We start from the raw sequence: 13,363 nt of genomic DNA, 5'->3' as shown, positions 1-13,363 counted from the left end.
CTTTCTCACTGGTGCAGGCTTAAGAGGTCTGCAGCAGTGGTTGTATTTCCAATCCCTTTTCAAAGCACACGACCCTACCATGGCGTAGGTCTCCATCAGGAGTAAGGGGGCATGATAATGACCCGAACCCAGAAATACAGGTGGGCTCAGGTCATTGCACATTCAGCACACTTCAGGTGTGCTTTAGTTGCCTGCCTGCCACTCAGATACTGGCAGGGGTGGTGGGGCGGAGGTGGGGCACAGGATACCGATGAATTGAAGTTTTTTGGTATCGCTGTGCTTGCACTGGATGTAATGTAGGTTTAAGCAAATTGTTTCTTCCCAACCCGTGGGGCCATTCAGCACAACTCCATCGGAAATAAGCAGGTAATAGGGGTACGGTAGGGATAGTGGTTATGTTATTGTACTAGTAATCCAGAGGTAGGGACTAATTATCCAGAGTCATGACTTCAAATCCCACCATGGCAGCTATGAAATTTAAATTCAGTTAATTAAATAAATTTAGAATAAAAAGCTGGTATCAGTGACCATGAAAATGCTTGATTGTCGTAAAAACCCATCTGGTTTACTAATGTCTTTTAGGAAAGGAAATCTGCTGTCTTTACCCGATCTGGTTTATATGTGACTCCAGACCCACAATGTGGTTGGCTCTTAACTGCCCCATGAAATGGCAGCTCACCACCACCTTCTCAAGGGCAATTAGGGATGGGCAATAAATGCCGGTCTTGCAAGCGATGCCCACATCCCAAGGAAGAATTAAAAAAAGAGGAATTTGACTATATTTAGTCAAGAATAGTGAACTGATCCAACAGGACCACTTAGAATCATAGAATCATAGAAATTTATAGCACGGAAGGAGGCCATTTCGGCCCATCATGTCTGTGCAGGCTGACCAAGAGTTACCCAGCCTAATCCCACTTTCCAGCTCTTGGTCCGTAGCCCTGTAGTTACGGCACTTTAAGTGCACATTCAAGCATTTTTTAAATGTGGTCAGGGTTTCTGCCTCTACCACCTTTTTAGGCAGTGAGTTCCAGACCCCCAAAACCCTCTGGGTGAAGAAATTTCCCCTTATAACTCCTCTAAAGCTCCCCCCAATTACTTTGAATCTATATCCCCTGGTTGTTGTCCCCTCTGCCAAGGGAACAGGACCTTCCTTTCCACTCTATCCAGGCCCCTCATAATTTTATACACCTCAATCAGACGTCCCCTCAGGCTCCTCTATACCAAAGAAAACAGACCCAGCATCTCCAATCTTTCCTCATAACCAAAATTCTCCAGTCCAGGCCACATTCTTGTAAATCTCCTCTGCACCCTTTCCCGTGCAATCATATCTTTCCTGTAATGTGGTGAACAGAACTGCACACAGTACTCCAGCTGCGGCCTAACCAGTATTTTACACTGTTCAAGCATAACTTCCTTACTCTTGAATTCCATGCCTCAACTAATAAATCCAAGTATTCCATATGCCTTCTTAATCACCTTATCTACCTGGCCTGCTACCTTTAGGGACCTGTGGACCTGCACTTCAAGGTCCCTTTGTTCCTCCACACTTTTCAGTACCATTTAATGTGTATTTTCTTGCCTTGTTAGACCTCCCCAAATGCATTACCTCACACTTATCTGGATTGAATTCCATTTGCCACTGTTCTGCCCATCTAACCAGTACATTGATATCTTCCTGCAATCCGCAGCTTTCTTCTTCATAATCAACCACACAGCCTATTTTAGTGTCATGTGCAAACTTCTTAATCATGCCCCCAACATTTAAGTCCAAGTCATTGATATATACCACAAAAAGCAAGGGGCCCAGCACTGAGCCGCACGAAACCTCACTGGATACAGCCTACCAGTCACAAAAACACCCATCAACCACTACCCTTTGCTTCCTGCCTCTGAGCCAATTTTGGATCCAACTTGCCACTTTGCCCTGGATCCCATGGGCTTTTATTTTCGTGACCAGTCTGCCATGTGGGACCTTATCAAAAGCTTTGCTAAAATCCATATACGCTACATCATATGCACTACCCTCATCGACCCTCCTGAGTTACTGCCTCGAAAAATTCAATCATGTTAGTCAGACACGACCTTCCCTTAACAAATCCATGCTGACTGTCCTTGATTAATCCATGTCTTTCCAAATTAAGATTTATCCTGTCCCTCAGGATTTTTCCCAATAATTTTCCCTTGTTCCCCAGTCAAACTGTACCAGTGTTTTGCACTTAATGGTTTATGCTTCCCATGAGTGACTACCAGAATGTTTTCTGATATATTAGCATGGCAAACATGTCAGAAACGTTGTTGTGAATGGCTGTCACATGTTGCCAAACCTCAACTAAACAATGAAGAGTTTAAAAGTGGTATTATACCAACAAACCAAAATGAAAATACTTTACAAATACTACAAATAGTGTAACAGAATTTTTGCCGATCCCCACCCCTTGGTTTATTTTTTGCAAACCACTGATCCCTGGCATTTAATATGTTCCACTCATACTTAATATAATCTTGAATACTAACATTTTTAATACATTCGATGTAGTCAGAATATTCAAGCACGAGACATTTTTATATCAAATACTTTCATACAATATAAGGAAAATGACTTCCTTTTTCTGACAGTGGGTGAAATAAAGATTTTCTACAATATTGTGAGGAAAGTGAAGACATTCTAACATGTTAGGGGGATAATTTCCTGTGCGAATATACAGATGGAGAAGATGACGAAACACCAAAGCTAACAGTGAGAATGTAGTACCCAGCCTACAGGTTCATCATATGTTCAGCACACACAGAAAGAAGGAACTTGTATTTATATAGTGCCTTTCAAATCCTCAACATGTCCCAAATTGTTTGCAACTTTTGAAATATATTCACTACAGGTATTATGTAGGTAAATTTTGAGTGATGCATGACATTTATTACCTGAAACATTTATACATCCAACATTTATCGTTAAATTTACACGAAGTTGCAACATTGATTAATGTAGACTTCTAGACAAATGTTTAATTTGAACTGACTCCTGCGAATGATCACAATGACCTTTGGAATTGCTTTGGGATCTATTTAATAATGTTCAGACTGTTACATAATTTAGATTCCTTTCCGCTAATGATTCCAGACCTATGTCCTCTGCTAAAACAAATGCTAGTAAAGGAAATTACTTTATAACATCCAGACTTAAGGAAGCCATTATGTCATGATGCATGTGCCTTTTTGTCAAGTTTGACAACCTGACCAATATCCAACTGAGTTGGAGTGTTTAGGCTGCCTTTTCTGAATAGAATCAAACACTTACAAGCAAACTGCCTTGGATAGTAGATTCAATTCAAACTCAAACTCGGTCTGATTACCTCCAATTCTATGTCTCACTCACTGGCTTTAAAGCTCCTATCATATTTGTTTTCTTGTTAGCAAGCAGGAAGATAAATATTAGCAACCAGCGTGGTATCATGACATCGACATGCAGTATCAAGATAATTACAGTTGTTTCCATGGAAACCTGGTGGTATATACAGACCACAGATAGCAGCATGGAGATTGTAATATCGATTCTTCTTAAGAAATTCTAAAGGGCTATGAAATTGTCAGAAAAATGTGACAGGCGCTCCTGAAATAACCGACTAGAATAAAGCTGAACATGAAGCTTCAGGCCATTCTTGTTCTAGTTGGATATAGGGATAAAAGTTTGAGTCCAATTTGAGGCGAAGCTCTCCTTAACATGGTTTCAATCATCCCCAACAGATTCAGTAGGGAGTGGGAATGGAATTACTACATCTACATTTCAGCATTTGGTTTCACACAGCTGTGCATCGTTCACTAGCCCAGAAATGATCCAAAGATTGAGAGTTTATAGTTCAGGATGTGAAATTTTTCTTTAACTAAGCTTCCCGGTGTGCTGGCCATGGTAAGATAACTAGTGGGCCTGTACTCCTCTATGGTGTGACACTGAATCGAGGGACACAGATTCATGCTTGAGATTGCCACACAGTTAATTTCCAGTTGATGTCACAATATCAGGGAGAGGCACCAAATTAAAGCCAGCCACTTCATCACAAAGAGGATGGGAAATGAGAATAACAATTCTTGGTCGGCCATTCTTGGGAACCCACCAACAACTGGATCAAGAGCAATACTGACAGAGACAAATGTGCCAAGTTTCGGCCTGAGTTGCTCCTGTTTTTTTGCAGCAACTGGTTTAGAATGGAGTATCTTAGAAATTGCAATTCTCTGCAATTAGTTTGCTCCAGTTCTAGTCAGTTAGAACAGTTTCAGTTTGGAACAGATTTTTTTTTTCAAAAGTGGGTGTGTCCAGCCACTTACGCCCGTTTTGAAAGTTTAGGCAGTGAAAACTTACTCCAAACTAACTTAGAATGGAGTAAGTGTAGATTTTTGTACGCTCAGAAAAACCTTGCCTACACTTAGAAAATCAGGCGTAAGTTACAAATCAGGCGTAGGGAATGGGGGAGGGGGGTGTTTAAAGGGAAGTTTACAAACATTAAACACTTCAGTTTTACAAATGAAGAGCCATCATCAATAACAAATGATAAATACATCAATAAATCAATCAAAAAAATTAATAAAAAATAAAAAATTTTTAAAAATCAATAAATAAAAATGTTTCTACTCACTGACTGCAGCACCGGGAGTCCTCCAACAGCATGCTGGGACGGGGCCCCCCAGTGTGCGTGTCTCTCTCTCTGTCTGTCAGTGTCTATGTGTTTCTGACAGCGAGGGGGGGAGGGTGGGAGAGGGGGGAGGAGAGGGGGAGGAGGGGGGGGAGGAGGGGGGAGAGGGAGGGAGGGGGGAAGAGGGAGAGGGCAGGGAGGGAGGGAGGAGGGGGAGAGGGGGTAGAGGGGGAGAGGGAGTGAGGGAGAAGGGGAGAGGGAGGGAGGGAGGGGGAGAGGAGAGGGAGGGGAGAGGGAGAGGGAGAGGAGAGGGAGGGGAGAGGGAGGGGGAGAGGAGAGGGGAGGGATGGAGGGAGAGAGGGGGAGAGGGGGAGAGGAGAGGGAGGGAGGGAGGGGGAGAGAGGGAGGGTGGGAGGGAGGGGGAGTGAAGGAGGCGGAGAGGAGAGGGAGGAAGGGGGAGAGGAGAGGGAGGGGGAGAGGAGAGGGAGGGGGAGAGAGAGGGAGGGAGGGAGGGAGGAGAGGGGAGGGAGGAGTGGGAGAGGGAAGGGGAGGGAGGAGGAGGGGGAGAGGAGAGGGAGGAGGCTGAATGGGCCTGGCTGACATGAAGAAGCCGGGCCCAAGACTTCGGGCGGGGCCCGCCCCCCAGCAAGGCAGGTGGCCGGGGGAAGCCGGAGCTGGGGGGGGGGGTCGCCGGAGCTGGGGGGGGTCGTCGGAGCGGGAGCTGGGGGTGGGGGTCGTCGGAGCGGGGGAGGGAGCGGGGGGAGGGGTCGTCGGAGCCGGAGCGGGAGCGGGGTGGTGGGGTCCGGCGGGGTAGCAGAGCGGGAGCTGGGAAGGGATCGGAGCGGGAGCTGGGAGGGCGGGGTCCGGGTGGGGAGCGGTGAGGGAGCTGGGGGGGGGGGGGGGTCGGAGTGGGAGCTAGCGGGGGGGGGGGGGTGGCGGGCGGTGGGGGGTTGAGAGAGCCAGCCGGAGCCAGAGCAGGAGCTGGATCAGGGAGGTGCAGCCTGATCCCCGTAGCTCCAGTGAGGCCATTTGGCAAGGGCTAGGGGGTGTGTGTTTCGGGCCCCTCCCACACAGGTTTGGGTCTGGAGCTACTGCACATGTGCGCCCACTGTAGCCCGCCTGTGCAGCGGTCCCGGCACTGATTTCTCCGGCTCCCCACAGCTCGTGCTGCGCTGCGCCCAGCTGCAAAGGACCTGCAGGGAGCCGGAGAATGTGCAGGTATTTCTTTGGTGCACTTTCGGGCGTGAAAAACGGGCGTCCAGGTCGGGGCTGCGCCGTTTTTAGGCACGGCCCGAAACTTGTGCCCAAAGGGTCCGGTTACTTTCGTATCTGCCTCCTCTCTCAGTTGGGGAAAAATGAGAGACTTAAATGAAGAGAACTAAACAGCTTCAAATGAAGGGTAAGGCAGATAAACAACTTCAAGATTCACGACAGAACATTTAAAACATTTCACTGGCCATACTACTGCCAAAATTGGATAATGTTACAATTAAAATCACACAGATGTAATTTTTTTTAAATCCCAAATGATTTGGTACAATAAAAGGATTGAGCTGTTGAGATTATGTTCCATTATTTCATCCAATGTTTTGACAACATGAACCTATTGAGCTTTCAATGGCCCATTGCCATTTATTAATACATTTTTTCACCACTGACAATCCCCTAATTTGAATACGATTTGGAAATCGACTCTGAGGAGGCAGTAAAGCTGTTTTCGTCTACATATAGCTGGCTGACTGCCCAGATTCATTTGCCAGTAAAGTTTGTCAGTGTTTTGCATTTCTGAATTGTGCTGGGAGTGCTTGTTTTAATACTTTCGAAGGATTTAAAGCTAAATAATGATCCACAGTTATTTGCATAGTGGATCACTTTTATGAATCTCAATGGCAGTTAAGGAGGTAAACGAACACCAACTATTGGTCCACAGCATGGATTTATTTCCAAAACTTACACTCTGGCAAAGATAATTGAATACACTGCTATGAGCATACACTTGTTGGAACTGCCATTGCTGCCCATAAAATGGCATGCACTGTAAATAACTGTGGATCACTAGTTACCTTACTTTAGCCTTTTATTACTCCCTTGTGTGTTTTCCTGACTTGTAGTGATGTTCCAAAAAAACCCTACCTGAACTGATTTTCTCTAAGCTTACCTGGGTTTTTTGGAGTTCAGGTTTTCCCCCTCAGTTTTTCCTAATTTTTGATGCTCAAAATAGGACCTGATCTATGTAGGATCTATCCTTGGCCCCCTCCTGTTTCTCATCTATATGCTATCCCTCAGCGACATCATCTGAAAACACAGCATCGTTTTTTACAAGTACGCTGACAACACTCAGCTCTACCTCATCACCACCTCTCTTGACCCGTCCACTGTCTCTAAATTGCCGAACAGTTTGTCCGACATTCAGTACTGGATGAGCAGTAATTTCCTCCAAGTAAATATTGGGAAGACCTAAGCCATTGTCTTTGGTCCCCGCCACAAACTGTGTTCCCTAACCACCGACTCCATCCCTCTCCCTGTCAACTGTCTGAGGCTGAACCAGACTGTTCACAACCTTGGTGTCATATCTGACCACATAGCCACGCCATCACTAAGGCTGCCTATTTCCACCTCTGTAACAGCGCTCGACTCCACCCTTGCCTCAGTTCATCTGTTGCTGATACCCTCATCCCAGCCTTTGTTACCTCTAGATTTGACTATTCCAACGCACGCCTGGCCGGTCTCGCATCTTCCACCCTCCATAAACTTGAGGTCATCCAAAACATTCTGTGCCCTGTCCAAACTCACACCAAGTCCCATTCACCCATCACCCTTGTGCTCAGAGACCTACATTGGCTCCTGGTTAAGCAACGCCTTGATTTTAAAATTCTCAGGGCTGGATTTCTCTCATTTGCGATTCTGTTTGCGGCCTGGAGGGGGCAGTAAATGGTATTTCGAGGCGTAATGCCGGGTGTCATGTATTCAATTACCATTGTAACCCATGTATAAGCTGACCTAAGTTGTACATCTTGAGAACACTGACCACAAGGGGCGAACTTGTGGGAGATACTCCTAACCTGGACTTTCAGATATAAAAGGGGAAGCTCCACCCACCGTCTGCACTTGAGGATTTGGTAATAAAGGTAACTGGTCACTGACTGAGCTTCTCTCAAGTATGGGCCTCGTGTGTATTTATACAGTATAGTAAGGATATATCATTGGCGACAAGAAACTGGGATTTAAACCACGCTAGCATGGCCATTAGCAGCACAGAAGAGAGGTACTGTGTTGGTGATGATTGGGACGACTTTATTGAGAGACTACAGCAAAGTTTTGTCACTAAGGAATGGTTGGGACAAGATTCGGCCGACAAACGCAGGGCTCATCTCCTGACGGTTTGTGGATCCAGAACGTACTCCCTGATGAAGGACCTTCTAGCACCAGAGAAGCCGGTGGACAAGATGTTCGAAGCGCTCAGTAAGTTGATCGGGGAACACTTTAAACCGGCGAGCAGCATGCACATGGCAAGTCACTGGTTTTGCACGCACCAGCGGCGAGAAGGGCAAAGCGTTGCAGACTTCGTGGCAGATCTCCGGCGACTGGCGAGCCTATGTAAGTTCCCAGATGCATGCAGAGTGGTGATGCTGCGGGACTTTTTTATTGAGGGCATCGGGCACGCTGGGGTTTTCAGGAAACTGATTGAGACCAGAGACCTGACCTTGGAAGCGGCGGCTCTGATAGCCCAGACAATTATCTCAGGGGAGGAAGAGACCAGAATGATTTATGGCAAAAATCTTGGCTCAAATGCGGCAAACGACCAGGGAGTCAACATTGTTAACGCGGCACACAGTTCTCTAGGCAGACAAGGGCAATCGGACATGCCCCAGCATGCAGTCGAACCCAAAGGGGGAATTCAACAGAGACAATGGCTAGCTGAACGGCGATTCATGCCATCGCAATGGACAATGCGGCCCGTAATGGGGCCATCAACACCTGTTAATGGTGCACTTAAGGACAGTTACAGAGACAGTCAGAGATGATCGACTGGTAATGGACCTTTTGTTTCCAACAATGGGGCCTTCAGCTCATGCTGGAGGTGGGAGGCAAACACCCAGCCAGAGCTTAGCAGCAATATACCTGCAGGTATCAGCAATATACCTGCAGAAACTGAAACATCAGCGGTCACTTGGCGCGTATGTGCAGGAAGCCTGCAGCCAGGTTGATGTACAAGGCAGACGGGCCCGATGTAAGCCCTACGAGGCCAAATGAATACTGGGGGAAATCCCTGGAAGCTGAAGTTCAGCGAGTTCATGTGGAACACATATACAGTTCATATACCAGGATGCCACCGATAATGATGAAAGTGCTCCTCAATGGCATCCCAGTATTAATGGAGCTAGACACGGGGGCCAGCCAGTCCCTGATGAGTATCAAACAGTTCGAAGGTTTGTGGGTATCCAAGGCCAGGAGGCCAAAATTATTGCCGATTGACGCACAGCTACGGACATATACAAAGGAGATCATTCTGGTGCTAGACAGCGCTACGGTAGTCGTGACCGACAAAGAATCGGAGAACAGGTTGCCACTCTGGATTGTCCCAGGGGACGGTCCCGCACTACTGGGGAGGAGTTGGCTTGCTGTCATGAACTGGAAATGGGGCGATGTCAATGCAATTTCTTCTGTGGAGCGAGTATCATGCTCACAGGTCCTGGACAAATTTGACTCATTATTTCAACCCGGCATCGGCACTTTCATGGGGACCAAGGTAGTGATTCACATAAACCCGGACGCCAGACCAGTACACCATAAGGCCAGAGCGGTGCCGTACGTGATGCGGGAAAGGATAGAAGGCGAATTGGACTGCCTGCTGAGGGAAGGCATCATCTCGCCAGTCGAATTCAGTGACTGGCCAAGTCCAATAGTGCTGGTGCTCAAGGCGGATGGGTCGGTCAGGATATGTGGCGATTACAAGGCCACTAGCAATCGGGTGTCACTCCAAGACCAGTACCCGCTACCGAGAGCAGAGGACCTCTTTGCGACGCTATCCGGTGGCAAATTAAAAAAAAAATTGGACCTGACCTCAGCTTACATGACTCAAGAGCTGGCGAGTGAGTCAAAGAAGCTGACCACCATCACGACACACAAGGGGTTGTTTGAGTATAACAGATGTCCGTTCGGGATTCGTTCGGCCGCTGCGATCTTTCAGCGAAATATGGAAAGCCTCCTGAAGTCGATTCCAAGGACAGTGGTTTTTCAAGATGACATCCTCATCACGGGTCGCGATACTGAAGAACACCTCCACAACCTGGAGGAGGTGCTACACAGACAGGACCGGGTAGGGCTGCGACTGAAAAAGGCGAAGTGCGTCTTCTTAGCTCCAGAGGTAGAATTTCTGGGGAGGAGGATAGCAGCAGACGGGATCAGACCCACTGCGTCCAAAACGGAAGCGATCCAGAGAGCACCCAGACCCCGTAACACAACGGAGCTGCGTTCGTTCCTGGGGCCCCTGAACTATTTTGGTAACTTTCTTCCCAAATTGAGCATGCTGTTAGAGCCGCTACACATGCTCCTATGCAAAGGTCGCGATTGGATCTGGGGGGACAGCCAGGAAAGGGCTTTTGATAGAGCACGCAATTTGTTATGCTCCAACAAACTATTAACGTTATATGACCCCTGTAAGAAACTAGTTTTAACGTGCGATGCGTCGTCCTATGGGGTTGGGTGTGTGGTGCAGCATGTGAATGCCAATGGTCAGTTACAGCCGGTAGCTTATGCCTCCAGAAGTCTGTCCCAGGCAGAAAGGGGCTATGGGATGGTAAAAAGTAAGTGCTAGCATGTGTATATGCAGTAAAAAAAAATGCACCAGTACCTGTTTGGCAGGAAATTTGAGCTAGAGACAGATCACAAACCCCTAACATCCCTTTTGGCTGACAACAAGGCCATAAATGCGAATGCATTGGCCTACATACAGAGGTGGGCATTTACGTTAGCCGCCTATGACTACACAATTCGGCACAGACCGGGCACTGAAAACTGTGCCGATGCACTCAGCAGGCTCCCACTAGCCACCACTGAGGGGGAAACTGAGCATGATGCTGAGATGGTCATGGCTGTTGAAGCTTTCGAAAGCGAAGGCTCACCTGTGACAGCCCGTATGATTAAAGTCTGGACAAATAAAGACCCGCTACTGTCTTTAGTGAAGAAATGTGTCCTGAATGGGACTGAGCAGCCACGTATGGGGCATGCCCTGAGGAGTTTAAACCATTTCATCGGCACAAGGATGAACTCTCGATTCAGGCCGATTGCCTACTATGGGGAAACCGAGTAGTCATGCCCCAGAAGGGCAGAGAGGTGTTTATCAGAGAACTTCACAATGAGCACCTTGGATTGTCATGAAGAAGGCAATTGCCAGGTCACATGTTTGGTGGCCAGGGATAGATGCAGGCCTGGATCTTTGTGTTCGCAGGTGCAACACGTGTGCTCAGCTGGGCAATGCACCCAGGGAAGCCCCACTTAGCTCCAGGTCCTGGCCCGCCAAACCATGGTCACGCATCCAAGTGAACTACGCAGGTCCTTTCATGGGAAAAATGTTTTTGTTTGCAGTAGACGCCTATTCCAAATGGATTGAATGTGCCATTTTAAATTCAAGCACATCCTCTGCCACGGTAGAAAGTCTACGGGCAATGTTCGCCGCCCATGGTCTACCGGACATCTTGGTCAACGACAATGGCCCGTGCTTCACAAGCACTGAATTCCAGGACTTCATGGCAGGCAATGGAATCAACCATGTCAGAACGGCACCGTTCAAGCCGGCCTCAAACGGCCAGGCGGAATGAGCAGTGCAGATAATCAAACAGGGGATGCTCAGAATCCAAGGGGGTTCCCTACAAAGCCGCTTATCACGCCTCCTGTTGGCCAATAGATCCCGACCACACTCGTTCACAGGGGTTCCACCTGCAGAGCTAATGAAAAGGATGCTCAAAACCAGGTTATCCCTTATACACCCTACTGTGAAAGGAATTGTTGAGAGCAGGCGTCAGTCACAATGTGACTACCATGACAGGAATGCGAGGGCGCGATGTATTGATGTCAATGACCCTGTTTTTGTCCTTAATTACGCTGCAGGGCCCAAATGGCTTGCAGGTACTGTGATTGCCAAAGAGGGGAATAGGGTTTTGGTAGTTAAACTTACCAATGGAAAAATCTGCCACAAACACATGGATCAAACTAAAAGGAGGTTCAGCAACCCCATAGAAGAAGCAGAAGAAGAACATGACGTTGAGTTTACTGCACCACAGGTGACCGAACACCGGAACCAAGTGAAGGAGAGCCCAGTCACTGTGGGCAGTCCGGACAGGCCTGAGGCACCTCAAACAGCAGACACTCAGGCCAGCGCCCAACAACCGGAGCCCCAACTCAGGCACTCTACAAGGGAGGGTAAACCACCAGAGAGACTTAACCTGTGATCCCTATAAGACTTTGTAACCCATGTATAAGCTGACCTAAGTTGTACGCCTTGAGAACACTGACCACAGGGGACAAACTTGTGGGAGACACTCCTAACCTGGACTTTCCGGTATAAAAGGGGAAGCTCTACCCACCGTCTGCCTCTTGAGGTCCTGGTAATAAAGGTAACAGGTCACAGAGTGATCTTCTCTCAAGTATGGGCCTCGTGTGCATTTATACTGTGTAGTAAGGACATATTAAAGATTATGTTGAATAACATTTTTTTTATATGAACATTGGTCTGAAATCATAAGTATCATGGCCAAAAACACCCCACCCCCACCCAAACCCCACTTTTCCCACCATTGACATCAATCAGTATGCAGGTACAGCAAGTGATTAGGAAGGCCAATGGAACCTTGGCCTTTATTGCAAAGGGGATGGAGCATATTGTGTTCAGTTTTGGTCTCCTAATCTGAGGAAGGACGTTCTTGCTATTGAGGGAGTGCAGCGAAGGTTCACCAGACTGATTCCTGGGATGGCAGGACTGACATATGAGGAGAGACTGGATCAACTGGGCCTTTATACATTGGAGTTTAGAAGGATGAGAGGGGATCTCATAGAAACATATAAGATTCTGATGGGACGGGACAGGTTAATTGCGGGTAGAATGTTCCCAATGTTGGGGAAGTCCAGAACCAGGGGACACAGTCTTAGGATAAGGGGTAGGCCATTTAGGTCTGAGATGAGGAGAAACTTCTTCACTCAGAGAGTTGTTAACCTGTAGAATTCCCTACCGCAGAGAGTTGTTGATGCCAGTTCATTGGATATATTCAAGAGGGATTTAGATATGGTCCTTACAGCTAAGGGGGTCAAGGGCTATGGAGCGAAAGCAGAAAAGGGGTACTGAGGTTGAATGATCAACCATGATCTTATTGAATGGCGGTGCAGGCTCGAAAGGCCGAATGACCTGCTCCTGCACCTAATTTCTATGTTTCTATGTTTGTGTGAGAGCTTTGCCTGCAATGAGAAAAATAAGAAAATTTCAGTAAGGGTGCACCTCCTATTGTGCCACATATGCCTTCCGTAGTTCAACAGCTGCCACTGTGTGAATGTGCAAATGTCTTCACTTCAATCTGTGTGGATGTTGCATGAGGTTTCTGAGCGATTGGGAGGAGATGAAAGAGAGGTAGAATAATGGCTCAAGGTAATCTTGATGAAATGCATATCAGCAGCAGGAGAGTATAGTGCGAGGAGGGTTCACAAGGATTAGGGAACAAGAGGGAATGTGCATCCTGAATTCA

The sequence above is a fragment of the Pristiophorus japonicus genome, chromosome 6, assembly GCF_044704955.1.
Source record: "Pristiophorus japonicus isolate sPriJap1 chromosome 6, sPriJap1.hap1, whole genome shotgun sequence".
Lineage (NCBI taxonomy): Eukaryota > Metazoa > Chordata > Chondrichthyes > Pristiophoridae > Pristiophorus > Pristiophorus japonicus.
This window is presented reverse-complemented; position numbering follows the sequence as displayed.